The 14,131-nt window shown below is 37.8% G+C and overlaps 1 long non-coding RNA gene, 3 other non-coding genes and 1 pseudogene across 4 annotated transcripts in view; all 5 read right to left on the reverse strand.

Annotated features, from left to right (window-relative positions):
• Snhg14 (small nucleolar RNA host gene 14) overlaps nucleotides 1-14,131 on the reverse strand; it is a 1,177,441-nt gene that overhangs the window by 60,899 nt on the left and 1,102,411 nt on the right. Inside the window, exons 160-165 of the long non-coding RNA NR_146211.1 lie at nucleotides 13,251-13,296; nucleotides 11,814-11,936; nucleotides 10,159-10,699; nucleotides 8,731-8,853; nucleotides 8,307-8,351; nucleotides 247-431 (exon numbers count right to left, since the gene is read on the reverse strand). This is a non-coding gene — a long non-coding RNA (small nucleolar RNA host gene 14). The remainder of the gene's footprint in view (nucleotides 1-246; nucleotides 432-8,306; nucleotides 8,352-8,730; nucleotides 8,854-10,158; nucleotides 10,700-11,813; nucleotides 11,937-13,250; nucleotides 13,297-14,131) is intronic.
• On the reverse strand, nucleotides 8,591-8,659 carry Gm25499 (annotated as a pseudogene).
• Nucleotides 13,538-13,613, reverse strand: LOC115486747. The gene has a single exon (XR_003947077.1). It is a non-coding gene; the product is annotated as a small nucleolar RNA SNORD115 (small nucleolar RNA).
• On the reverse strand, nucleotides 13,702-13,789 carry Gm22496 (predicted gene, 22496). Its single transcript, NR_146600.1, has one exon. It is a non-coding gene; the product is annotated as a predicted gene, 22496 (small nucleolar RNA).
• Nucleotides 14,046-14,124, reverse strand: Gm25648. Its single transcript, XR_003947073.1, has one exon. It is a non-coding gene; the product is annotated as a small nucleolar RNA SNORD115 (small nucleolar RNA).

Consider the following 14,131-nt stretch of genomic DNA (forward strand, 5'->3'; position numbering starts at 1 on the left):
GCCGAATGGTATTCCTTTGTGTAAATGTACCACATTTTCTGTATCTATTCTTTGGTTGAGGGCATCTGAATTGTTTCCAGTTTCTATTGATATCTTTTTCTGTACATGTGTTTTAATCTCTTATTTTTATACTTACACACACACACATGCACACACATACACATACACACATATAGTGGTTTGAATATGCTTGACCCATAGAAGTGGCAAAATTAGGGGATGCAGCATTGGTGGAATAGGTGTTACCTTGTTGGAAGAAGTATATCATTGTGTAGGCAGGCTTTGAGGGCTGCTGGTGCTCAAGCTCCTCCCAGTGTGGAAGAGACATTCTTCCTGTCTGTGCCTTCAGTTCAAGATGGAGAATTCTTGGCTCTTTCTTCTGCACCAGGACACTGCCATGCTTCTTGGCATGATGATAATGGACTGAGCCTCTAGAATTGTAAGCCAACCCCAATTAAATATCCCTTATAAGAGTTGTCTTAGTCATGGTATCTTTACATGGGAATAAAGCCAAAACTAAGACAATATATATTTTGAAACTGGACATTTTTACATATAATGTATATGCATGAAAATATGTTTTATCATTCCTAGAGTTTGTTTTAACGGTTGATCTGTTCTTTTTCATTATTTTTGTTCATAAAGAATGTGTGTTGTTGTATGTGGATACTGAATTGTATTTTCCATTTTAAGCACATGCAATGATTAGATAGAGATTTCTTTAAATAACTTTAAACAATATGTCACTCATTATTTTTAAGGGATGTTCTGTATGTGTATTTTGGTTCACATGTGGTATTCAGGTAGTTCACAACTGTTTCTTAGCCATAACTTACTACTTACACAGGGCCTAGTGATAATTAAGAAGTAAGCAACTAGGGACTTCATATGTTTCATATGCTACCATGCACTCTGAATATTGATGTGGACTCAATACCAAAAGCAGTGTGGTAACATTTTCCACAGAACTCCTGATTATACCACAAAATTTCTCTTTACCAGACAGATTGTTTTTACAGTTTCATAATTTTAAAAATTTTTATCTCAGCTACTGTTAACTAGTTTATCTTCTATGGTATTCAATAACTTATATTAATTAGTTATGCTTAATGCTGGTATGGGGGTTTACTCACACATAAGCCTCTGCATCAGCCCAAATTACTAAAAATATCATGGGATATATTTTTCTACAGAACTGCTTAGCAGGTCAAAATAGTTATTTTGGGGGGATTAGGATGGGAAGGGGGTACAAATCTTTGCTTCTTCTCTCATGGCTTCTATTTTGCTGATTTACAATGCTACCACAGTGTCTCAGGGAGGAGTATGAAATAAAGACATGTTAAAAGTAACACAAATTCTGCTTTTTGTAAACTGAGAGCCAGACACTTTTCTTGCATAAATGTTCTTTGTAATTTTGTTAAGTCTTTGGTTAATTTACAAAATTCCAAATATTAATTTTGACTTCTGCCTGAGATAAGGTCTTACTTGTTGTACAAGCTGGTCTTGAAATAAACATTTATCTGCTTTATGGCTTTCTCAGTGCTGAGATTGCATGTACATCCCTATACCTGGCTTATTTTGAATATTCATGTAAATAGTAATTTTATGGAAGGATACATTCCTAATGTTTTTATTACCTTGACTGTCTAGTGATTTTTTAAATATAGATTTGTTTTGAAATTGTAAAACAAATTTCATTCAATGGTTAATTTGATTTAATCATAAATATTTCTGCATATTGTTAGATGCTATTTTATAAAAAATTGACCAAAGATATATATCTATACTCATTAAAAATATTGCTGTATATTCTTCATTTTAAATGTAGCATTTTTTGATGAAGGTGTTACTTTTTTATATATATTGAGCTTGGCACTATTCCTTTTTTATATCTTCTAGAAGGTGATATGAGGATAAAATCTTAAAATTCTGTGTAATCTATATTTCTTTGTAGGAATGTTTTCAATAAGGATTTAATTTGTTGATAAAACAGTATTCTGTTATCTATGTACTAAATAAATTTTTATATTTGAATCTTTCAACTCATTCATTTACTTCATTAAATTGCTGAGTTCATTGGCACATTCATAAATTTCTCTTACTATTATTTAATATACATATAATCTATAGTATCCTTTCTCATATTTCTTCATATATGTATTTGTATCTTTTAAAATCATTGATTCATTTTGTTAGCGTTATTTATCTTCTTAAAGGATTAGTTCTTTTTAATTTTGTGTATATCCTTCCAGATCCTTTCCCCTTTCCTACCCACCCACTCAAATTTAAGTTCCTTCAAAAAAAGACCAAACAAACCAACAAAAAAAATTAATACAACAACCATTGTAAACTGAGAAAACAAAATGAAACAATACCTCAAAAAGAAAAATAAAATCTGTAACCAAATGCAAGTACACAAAAAAACTGTGGAGTCTCTTATATGTTGGTCAGCTACTACTGAACATGAGGCCTACCCTTGAGAGGTTGATATATCCAGTGTCCCTTCACTGGAGAAAGCTGATTTTTATCTCCTTGAGCAAGTATAAATGGCAGTTCAGCCGTTAATCTTTACCCTAGTTTCTAGGTTTTCATCTATTTCTGAGTGTGTTAGCTTAAACACACTTTTTCTCTATCTATCTATCTATCTATCTATCTATCTATCTATCTATCCATCTATCATCTACCTATGTGATATTTTATATATATATATACATATACATGTATATATATATATACACACACATTTTACTTATTTTATATATGGTAATATATTACTATATATGTGTTATACACACATATATTTTACTCATTTTAAATGTATAAAATATATACATATATTTAATATATATGCATCATATATAAATACACATTTTACTCATTTTAAATGTGTCAACTAATTTTATGATCATCTTAGCCTATAACAACTTGTAATGACAAAGGAATATGCTGATTTCTCTCTCTAAACATGATGCTAATGCTGATATTTTATTCATCAGAAATAACAAAAGCAAAAATTAAAGAAATCAATTTGCAAAAGAATAAATAGCTATTATAATAAACTAATACAGTTGTATTTAGGTATAATTTGTATCTGTTTTCCCATGGAACTTTCTCAATTTTACTGATAGTTACGTTCATCTTTATTACCAGTTGATCATGTTTTATTTCTATATATTTCTGTAACCAAGTATTCACGCAATACTTGGATGTAACCAATATCAAACTGTTCACAGTAATTAAAATATCAAACTTCTCCTTAATGTGAAACCTTAAGGCTAATGTCTGCCCATTGGAGCCATTTTGATAATGAAATTTAGTAAGGAAACTATTGTGTAGGAAATTATTATGTAGGAACATTTTTAGTAAAGAGGATATCACATTTAAATAATTCTGGAAATCCTATTTTGCTATCAAAGGGCATGTAGATTAGTATCATGAAATAATTCTCAATCTTTAGGAGATTTTGTTTATCACTGATCTTGGTAATCCTGTTCCTGACAAGTTAGCTCTTCTATAACTGGGTTAATTTACTACAGTTCCATTGCCAGGATTTGCAAAATAGGTTTTGGGTTTTTTTTTTTTTTGAGTCAAAAGGTGTGAAAGTATAATTAGAAAGAGAACATTAGTAGCTTTTATTTATTTACCTGATTCAACAAATGTTTCATAGTTTTCATGTGCCATTATTCATTGTGACAGTAAAGAAAAGACAGTTATTATTATATATGTATATGTACATGTACATGTACATGTACATGTATATGTATATGGCTTGGAACATATTAGGTTGTGAGGAGCGGGTGTGGGGGCAATCCCAAGAAGGCTCCAGGGACTGCAGCTAAGTCATATGGCTTGCACCTGACTTCCTCATATAAGCCACAAACATCTTGAGAGCTGCACAGGTGTACCAGGATACTGGTGAATCCATTTTGATGGAGATATGCCCCTGCTGCCCTGATTAGCTGAAGCTGCGTGCCTGGTGAGGTGGCGTGGCCTGCTGTGCATGGATGAGGGCTGAGAGTATATAAGAGTGAGAGGCCCGGGTTAGAGGAAGAATTATTATTCGAGAGGGGAGATATAAACAAGGGGAAGATATAAACAAGGGAGATATAAACAAGGGAGATATAGAGAATGAAGAAACAGGACTGAATAAACGTGTGCAGAAGGATCCTGTTGCAGCGTCGTTCTTTCTGGCCAGTTGGGCGCGCGCAAGATTAGGTGTGCTTTCAGACTCTGAAATAGACACTCAGCCTCAAAATCATATTTAAAAATGCAAAATAGTTTTTAGTTTATCAAAGCTAGGAATAGGTCAATTTAATGACCTTTAGCTGAGCCATTGTAGTAGGATGATAATAGGGGAAAGAAAGTTTTGGAGGGGACAATTTGACATTTATAAAAAGTAAGAGGAATAAATATTGCTACAAGATTAAACTTTCTGCATTTATCACTTAAATGACTGGAACAAAAAGACATGAACACCAAAATAACCTAATGCAAACCTTCTAATGGTAAACATCTCTATATATTCTCAGTAAACTAAGGAATTATTTTCACATTGGAATACAATATTATTGCCATGTTCACATCAATAGACTGTGTTACAAGAGGCAACTCAGGACAATATCCAGTATTTCTATTTTATAAAAAAAAAATAGGTAAGTTCTTTCAATAAAGGTTGAAGGATTTCTTGCCATGTATGTTTTCCCTATTCCTGATCCTAACCAAGGGCATTAGGCTTATTGATGTCTGTTTCACTAGGCCTACAAATTACCTTAGATTTATAGCATATGTAATATATACTTAGAGAGTAATTATGAAATATAAGTGAAATATTATAATATTATGTTCTTAAGTTATGTGTTTACTACAGATTTAAGAAAATAACAGTTTCAGCAGCACCTAAGAAACACTGAGAGCCTGATATTCTTCGTCACTGTCATGTACATATGCCCCGCCCCTGCATGCATACGTGCACACACACACAGTCACTCATAAGAAAATTCCATAAAGATGTAATTATTAATACTAAACAAAGAAAATTTCAATTACATGAGAATAATAAGTATATGTTGTATACCATTCATATTTCTATATTTTGGCACACACATTCTGTATTAGAACCGTTTATGTCAGTGGTCCTTAACCTGTGGGTCATGGCCTCTTTGGAGCTCACATATCAGATACCCTGCATATCAGATATTTACAAGCTGATTCATAATGATAGAAAAATTACAGGTATGAAGTAGTAGTGACATAGTTTTATGGTTGGGTGTCACCACAACATTAAGAACTGTATTAAAAGGTCACAGCATCAGAAAGGAAGGTTGAGTACTGCTTTATGTCCTGTGTTATATAACATCTCAATTTGGGACCTTTAATCATATTTTTCTTTCTTGGTTGTTTGTTACCAAGCATGCATGGTCATGAAAACAAGTAAACAAAACAGGTAAAACAAAACAGGTAGTTAAGTACTCAATTCTAAAGGGGTAATTATACCATCCTGTATAAATAAAGGGGAGTAAAAAGAATGTAAGAACCAGGAGATTGAGATAAGACCTATGAACTACTTTCTCCTAGATGTAATGAATCTACTGCAACTATTAGCTCATAGTACCAGTGGCTATCTACATTCTGTATAAAACTGGAACTATTATAACCATCTATGGTTGGGGGCAGGACTCATGAGGACCTACCTTTTGCTAAACTATTGGTAATGATGTATACGGTGGAAGGAGAGTCATTATTTTTATATCCATGAGTTTATGAGGCTACAATGGATAATTCTGAAGTCTATGGATACACAAATGACCCTTGCAAAGCAAAGTTGCATACAAAACAGAAAGATATAAACACAGGAAAGAGGCTTGTGGTAAAGAGGGTGGGTTGACAATGATAGGAGGGGGAAGAGGTAAATAAGTGTTATTAAAATGTATTTTATACATGCATGAAATTGTCAAAGAACAAATTTAATTAATAAGAAAACTCATACACCAATTATATATTCAAACTATTTAGAAATAAACATTTTTAGAAACTCCTATTAAACATATTAAAAGTTAGGAAAATATGTCAGAGCAGTTTCCTTAAAAATTTATCCAAATTCATGCTATGAAATCTGTCCAGATTAATTTCTTAATATGAATTTATTATTGCATGGTGTTAAATTATTATTATTGTGGGTTAATATTAACACAATATTATGTGACATTTCACTGTGGTTGAAAACAACAAAATGATGTCATACATTTGTGATTTAAAGTATCTTATTATAAGTTATATAGATATTTAGATACTTGTGCTTAAAATGACTTGGATCCTTAAAATTTTAGGATTCATATTTTGTGTTGTAATTAGAAATATTGGCATGGTTGAAAATTAAGATAAAAATGACAAAGGAGAGGAGCCAGAGTAGGCAGGAATCAAATGGCCATCCATAGGAGGAAGCATGCCATTGGATTTTTGTCTCCATCTCACACCAGTATAATTTCTGAAGTAGGGCACAAATCCTATCCTTAGCAGTAGTCAGATCTAGTCATCTTTAGTTTTGGAGTACTACAACAGCCAAAGAATCAAATTGGCCCCAAAAGATGTTATCTGACCTAATTTTTTTAAAAAAAGTTTTCTGATTACTGATTATACAAAGAAGCCTTCAGTCCAGCTCTTTAGTTCTGCACCCTAGGGTGTCAAGAAGAGGGATGAATAGCTCATGGCCCTTTAGTCCTCCCTTTAGGGGTCACCTGAACTGCTTTTAAAAGTTTTTGGGTATAAATCTTTCTAAAGTGCTTCAAGGTGTGAAGAAGCATAGTGTAAAAAGAGTATTGCTTAAAACGTCCCAGAAAAGAATCTCTCTAAGAGGCCACAATCAAAATTAAAAGATGCAAAGCATCTGTATCATGCAAAGGGTTAGAATTCATTTAGTGGGGTCACCATAGCATCCTAGAACAAGAGTACGGGTGACATTATACAGTGTGTGAACATTTCTAGAGATAACACACAGTCCTTTGGGACTTAATGACCTTGGAGGGCCAAGAAAAAATATTCTCCCATTCACTGCCTCTGAACATTAGCCTCCAAGTATGGTTATTAAACACTCAGAACGCCATTGTGCAGAAACTCTCTTGTGGCTGCCTCTTCTACTAAAACCAGGCCCAGCACACACAAGTTTTCATGCATACCATAGAGAAACCTAATTAAAAGCACAAAGGACCCCTGGAATTCCAACAAAGCTTTACTGCTTCCTCTAGAAGCAATAGGCACATCACATGTGACCTTAGCCTCACAATTTTGTGGGGATCAACACTCAAGTTGAGCTCCCAAAGAACTATGGACAGGACAATAAAACACAACTACAGATAGGTATTTCGAGTGTGATTAAAGTAACCAATGGTTTCTTATTCAAAGTTCAAAGGTGGCATCAGAACTCTGTAAGCTCTATATTGCATGACAGCACTCACTGTGAAATGTGATTACTGAAAATCTCCCGAGAATCCTGGGCCTAGGGCACAGGACAAATGTCTAGCCATGGATCCATTTGTGTTAAGCTGTAATGGGTTGCCCAGCCTCTAACACATGAAGGTAACCACTACTGCTGGATCAAATTTGGGCCTTGGTGTCATGAATCAAAGTGGAATTAAGTTCCTTTACACCTGGCCTTCCCTGTATCAACCGAATGTATAGGCCATTGTTTCCTCAGTGATTCTGCAGTGAGGTTCAGTAAGAGCCCCAAATGATACCATGAAGAAAATTTGGAAGGTGGTGGAAACCAAGGCAAAAATGAAAATCTCACCCTCTCCACATGGGTGAATTCCCTGTGGGTTGAAATCTTTGGAATATTTGCTAAAGGGATTGCTCTTTGTGAACACTTCATGTGGAGGCCAGCCTTGTTGGATATCATAGAATCCTTCTCTCTCCCTAAGAAAGGCTCTGTCCCTTGGGCCTTCTGTGTCATGGGAAAGGAAGAGTCCTAAATGGCCCTGGAGGCTTGTGTTGTCATCCTGTACCTATTCACCATGGCCACATAAGAATCCAAGTATGAGATCCCAACATACTAAAAATGTCATCTTCTCTCCATGAGAAGTAGGTCAAAATTATGAGAAATCTATTATCAGGAGTTGAACAAATTCCTTAAAACTTTGCAAACTAGGGATCTACATGGGAGAACATAGCCTAAATCGAGCTTCGTTTGGTGATTGCATACTATTTTCTTATTCCTAAATTCCAAAAGGGCCGATTGGCTCAGAATTGAAACCAAAACATGAAGGGCCTGGGCATATGGAAGGGGAGGCTTTAGCCATGATCTTTCCACATACCTGATATCTGTGGTTCTCTGCTTTCCAAGGTGGCATGTCATATGACTGCAAAAAAGACCAGAAAAGACAGTCATGAGCAATGGGCAGGCCTTGCAGAAATTCCCAAGAGTAGAATGTAGAACTAGGTGCTTGTTGGAATGGAATGTTTGCCAACCAATGTGCATCCTAGATGTCCACATTTCCTCTTATGGGAAACAGGGCAAGGGCATCTGAGGACCTCAGGGAAGTCACCCAAGAGCCCCCCAAGGAGTCAACGGACGTCTTGTAACCCTGTTGCCCTGGATGGGCCTCAGTGTAATCCTATTGATCATGATTTTAATGTCATCACCACTCTTCATGACCTATGATGGCCAATATTGAAAAGGCATAGACAGAAAATGGCTAGCTGTATTTTGATATCACCTAACCTAAACCATCCACTTACCTTCCTTTCCCAAACTTCCTCAGAGTTAGGAATGGTTACATGTAACTGGAGAGGGATGCAGGCAAGAAAGTTCTTCCAGGGAAGCAAGGGCACCCTTGTTTGAAACTTTGAAGAATATCTTTCCTAAGGAGGAAAGGGAAATCGGTCAAGGCACTTGTTTGTTTTTTAAATAAATGTCAGACGTGGGAGACATTTTAGTGGAGGTTTACTTGAGTAATTTCATTGTGCAGAACCTATCTTTTTGTTGCCTCTTCTATTAGTACCTGTCCCAGCTCTCACAAGTTTTTACAACTACCATAGAGAAACATAGATGGAAGCACAAAGGACCCCTGGCATTCCAGCAAAGATTTACTGCTTCTTCTAGAAGCAATAACCACATCACATGTGAATTTAGCATCACAATTAGATAGGGGTCAACAATCAAGTTGAGCTCGCCTAGTAATATGGACAGGATAATAAAACACAACTCCAGATAAGTATTTCGAGTATGATTAAAGTAACCAATGGGTTCTTATTCATAGTTCAAAGGTGGTATCAAACCTCTGCAGGCTCTATGTGGCATGACAGCACTCACTGTGAAATGTGATTACTTAAAACCCCCTGAGAATCCTGAGCCCAGGGCACAGTACAAATGTCTAGCCATGGATCCATTTGTTTTAAGCTATAATGGGTTGTGCAGCCTCTAAAATGTGAAGGTAACCACCGTTGCTAAATCCAATTTGGGCCTAAGTGTCATGAATCATAGTGGAATTAGGATCCTTTACATCTGTCTTTCCCTGTATCAACCTAATGTATAAGCTTTTGTTTCTTTGGTGATTCTGCAGGGAAGTTCAGTAATAGCCTTAGTTGTACTATGAAGGAAATTTGGAAGATGGTGTGACCCAAGGCAGCAATGAAAATCTCACTCTATCCATATGGGTAAATTCTCTGTGGGGTGAGATCTTTGGTATATTTGCTCAAGGGATTGCCCTTTGTGAATACATCATGTGGAAGCCAGCCCTGTTGCATATCATAGAATACTTCGCTCTCCTTAAGAAAGGCTTTGTTCCTTGGGCCTCCTATGTCATGGGATATGAAAAGTCTCAATGAGCCCTGGAAGCTTGTGTTGATATCCAGTACTTATTTGCCATGGACATGTAATAATTCAAGTTTGAGATCCCAACATTCCAAAATTGTCTTCCACTTCTATCCATAAGAAGTAGGTCAAAACTATGAGAAAAAAATTATTGGGAGTTGAACAAATTCCTTAAAGGTTTGCAAAACAGCAGGTCTACAAGGGATAACAGAGCCTAAATCGAGATTTGTTAGGTACCATTGCATACCATTTTGTTATTCCAAAAGGGCAGACTGGCTCAGAATTGAGAGCAAAGACATGAAGGAGCTGGTCACATGGAAGGGGAGGCTTTAGCCATGATCTTTTTCACTTACCTGATATCTGTGTTTCTCTGCCTTACAAGGTGGCATGTCAGATGATTGCAAAACACCAGAAAGGACAGGGTCATGAGCAATGGGCAGGCCTTTCAGAAATGCCCAAGGTTAGAATGTGGGACTAGGTGCTTGTTGTCATGCAGCATTTGCCAACCAATGTACACCATAGATGTCCACATTTCCTCTCTTGAAAAAGAAGGCACAGGCATCTGAGGACCTCATTGAAGTCACCAAAGAGGTTTCCAATGTGTCAAGTGACTGCTTGTAACCCAGTTCTTTGTGCCTCAGCGTAATCCTATTGAGCATGATTTTTATATCATCACCTCTGTTCATGATTTTGGGTTGTTATCATTGACAAAGGCCTAGACAGAAAATGGCTGACTGTACATTGATATCACCTAACCTAACCCAACTGCATACCATCCTTACAAAAACAGCCTCAGAGAGAGGAATGGTCACATGTAACTTAAGAAGGATGCAGAGAAGAAACGTCTTCCAGGGAGCAAAAGCACCCTTGCTTGAAACTTGAAAGATGTCTTCCCTAAGGAGGAAAGGGAAAGAAGTCAAGAGACCTGTTGTATCCTTTTTACATAAATGTCAGAGGTGCGAGAAGTTTTAGTGGAGCTCTTATGGAAAAATTTCATTGTGCAGAACATGTCTTGTGGCTGCATCATCTATTAGTAGAAGGGTCAACACCCACAGGGTTTCATGGCTACCACAGAGAAACATCGATGAAAGCAAAAAGGACCACTGACATTCAAACAAAGATTTACTGCTTCCTCTAGAAGCAATAGCAACATCACATGTGACCTTAGCCTCACAATTTGGAAGTGATCAACATTCAAGTTGAGCTCCCCCAGTATTTTGGACAGGAAAATAATTCACAACTACAGATAGGTATTTTGAGTGTGATTAAAGTAACCAATGGGTTCTTATTCAAAGTGAAAAGGTAGCATCAGACCTCTGCAAGCTCTATGTTGCATGACAGCACTCACTGTGAAATGTGATTGCTTAAAATCTCCCAAGAATCATGGTCCTGGGACACAAGACAAATGTCTAGCCATGGATCCATTGGTGTTAAGCTGTAATTAGTTGCCCAACCTCTAAAACATGAAGGTAACAACTGTTACTGGATCCAACTCCTGCCTTGGTGTCATGAATCAGAGTGCAATTTGGTTCCTTACACCTGGCCTTCCCTCTATCAACCTAATGTATAAGCCCCTGTTTCGTTGGTGATTCTACAGAGAGGTTCAGTAAGAGCCCTAAATGATACCATGAAGGAAATTAGGAAAGTGGTGGGAACCAAGGCAACAGTGAAAATCTCATCCTATCCACATGGGTAAATTCCCTGTGGGGTATGATCTTTGAAATATTTACTCAAAGGATGACATCATGTGGAGGAAAGCTCTTTTGGATATCATAGAGAGCTTCTCTATCCCTAAAAAAGGCTATGTCCCTTCGAGCTCCTTTCTCATGGGAAGGGAAGAGTCCCAAATGGCCCTGGAGTCCTGTGTTGTCATCCTGTACCTATTTACCATGGCCACATAAGTATCAAGGTATGAGACACCAACATTCTAAAAATGTCATCCTCTTCTCTCTAGTCAGAACACGGCTACCTTTACTTGCACATCATGTAACCTAATCCAACCACTTACCTTCCTTTCCAAAACTGCCTCAGAGTTAGGAATGGTCACAAGGAACTGGAGAGGGATACAGGGATGAAAGGCCTTCCAGAGAAGCAAGGGCACCCTTTCTTGAAACTTGGAAGAATGTCTTCCCTAAGGAGTAAAGGAAAGGAAATCAAGGCTTTTGTTGTATTTTTTAAATAAAGGTCAGAGGTGAGAGACATTTTTCTGGGGCACTACTGGTGCAATTTCATTGTGCAGAAACTGTCTTGTGGTTGCCTCATCTATTACTACCGGGCCCAGCACACAAAAGTTGTCATGGCTACCATACAGAAATATCAATGGAAGCACAAAGGAGCCCTGGCATTCCAACAAAGATTTACTGCTTCCTCTTGAAGCAATAGCCACATCAAATGTGACCTTAGCCTCCCAATTTTGTAGGGATCAACACTCAAGTTGAGCTGCCCAAGCACTTATAGACATGACAATAAAACACATCTACAGTAGGTATTTCGAGGGTGACTAAAGTAACGACTGGGTTCTTCTTCAAAGTGCAAATATAGCATCAGACCTCTGTAAGCTCTCTGTTGCATGACAGCACTCACTGTAAAATGTGATTACTGAAAATCTCCCTAGAATTCAGGGCCGAGGCCACAGAACCAATCTCTATACATGGATCCATTTGTGTCAAGGTATTATGGGTTGCCCAACCTCTCAAACGTGAGGGTAACCAATGTTGCTGGATTCAAGTCAGGCCTTGGTGTTATGAATCAGAGTGGAATTAGGTTCTTTAAACACCTGGGCCTTCCCTGTTTCAACCAAATGTGTAGGCCTTTGTTTCCTCAGTGATTCTACAGTGAGGTTTAGTAAGTGCCTTAAATGATACCATGAAGGAAATTTGGAAGATGGAGGGAACAAACGTAAAAATGAAAATCACACCCAGTACACATGAGTAAATTCCCTCTGGAGTGATATCTTTGCAATAATTGCTTGAGGGTTTGCCCTTTGTGAACACATCATGTGGAGGCCAGCCTTGTAGGATATCATAGAATCCTCCTCTCTCAGTAAGAAAGGTTCTGTGTCTTAGGCCTCCTATGTCATGGGAAAGTAAGCCTCATATATGGGCCTGGGAGCTTGCATTGTCCTCCTGTAACTATTCACCATGGCCTTGTAAGTACCAAAGTATGAGATCCCAACATCCTAAAAATGTCATCCTCTTCTCCCCATGAGAAGTAGGTCGAAATTATGAGAAAATAATTATTGGGAATTGAATGCATTTCTTAAACCTTTACAAACCAGGGGGACTACCTGGGAGAACATAGCATAAATCCAGCTTCATTGCCTACCATTGCATAGGATTTTGCTATTCCCAAATTCCAAAAGGGCAGGGTGGCTCAGAATTGAAAGCCAAAACATAAGGGGCAGGTCACCTAGAGGTGGAGGCTTTACCATGTTCTTAACACTAACCTGATTATCTGCAGTTCTCTGCCTTCCAAGGTGGCATGTGAGATGACTACAAAACACCAGAAAAGACAGGGAAATGAGCGAATGGTCTTCTATGCAGAAATAACCAAGGTTCCATTGTAGGATTAGGTGCTTGTTGGCATAGAGTGTTTGCAAACCAATGTGCACCCTAGATATCCACATTTCTTCTCATGAGAAACAGGGTAGTGGCATCTGAGGACTACAAGGAAGTCATCCAAGAGCACTCCAGAGAGTCAACAGACCTCTTGTAAACCTGTCTCCGTGGTAGGGCCTCAGTATAATCCTATTGAGCATGAATCATATGACATCACCTCTCTTCACATGTACATTCCTCTCATGGGAAACAGGGCAAGGGCATCTGAGGACCTAAAGGAAGTCAACCAAGAGCCCACCAAGGAGTCAACGGACCTCTTGTGACCCTGTCTCCAGGGTTGGGCCTCAGCATAATCCTATTGAGCATGAATTTTATGTCATCACCTTTCTTCATGACATTGGCTCGAGGGATTGCACTTTGTGAACCCACCATGTGGAGGACAACCTTTTTGGATACCATAGAATCTTTCTTTCTCCCTAAGAAAGGCTCTGTCCCTTGGGCCTCCAATGTCAAGGGAAAGGAAGAGTCCCATAAGGCCATGGAGGCCTGTGTTTTCCACCTGTACCTATTTCCACATTTCCTCTCATGGAAAACAGGGCAAGGGCATCTGAGGACATCAGGGAAGTCACCCAAGAGCCCCCCCAAGGAGTCAACAGACCTCTTGTGACCCTGTCGCCCTGGTTGGGCCTCAGAGTAATCCTATTGAGCATGAATTTTATGTCATCACCTTTCTTCATGACATTGGATTGCCATTATTGACCCAGGCCTA

Source organism: Mus musculus, chromosome 7 (assembly GCF_000001635.26).
Source record: "Mus musculus strain C57BL/6J chromosome 7, GRCm38.p6 C57BL/6J".
Classification (NCBI taxonomy): Eukaryota; Metazoa; Chordata; class Mammalia; order Rodentia; family Muridae; genus Mus; species Mus musculus.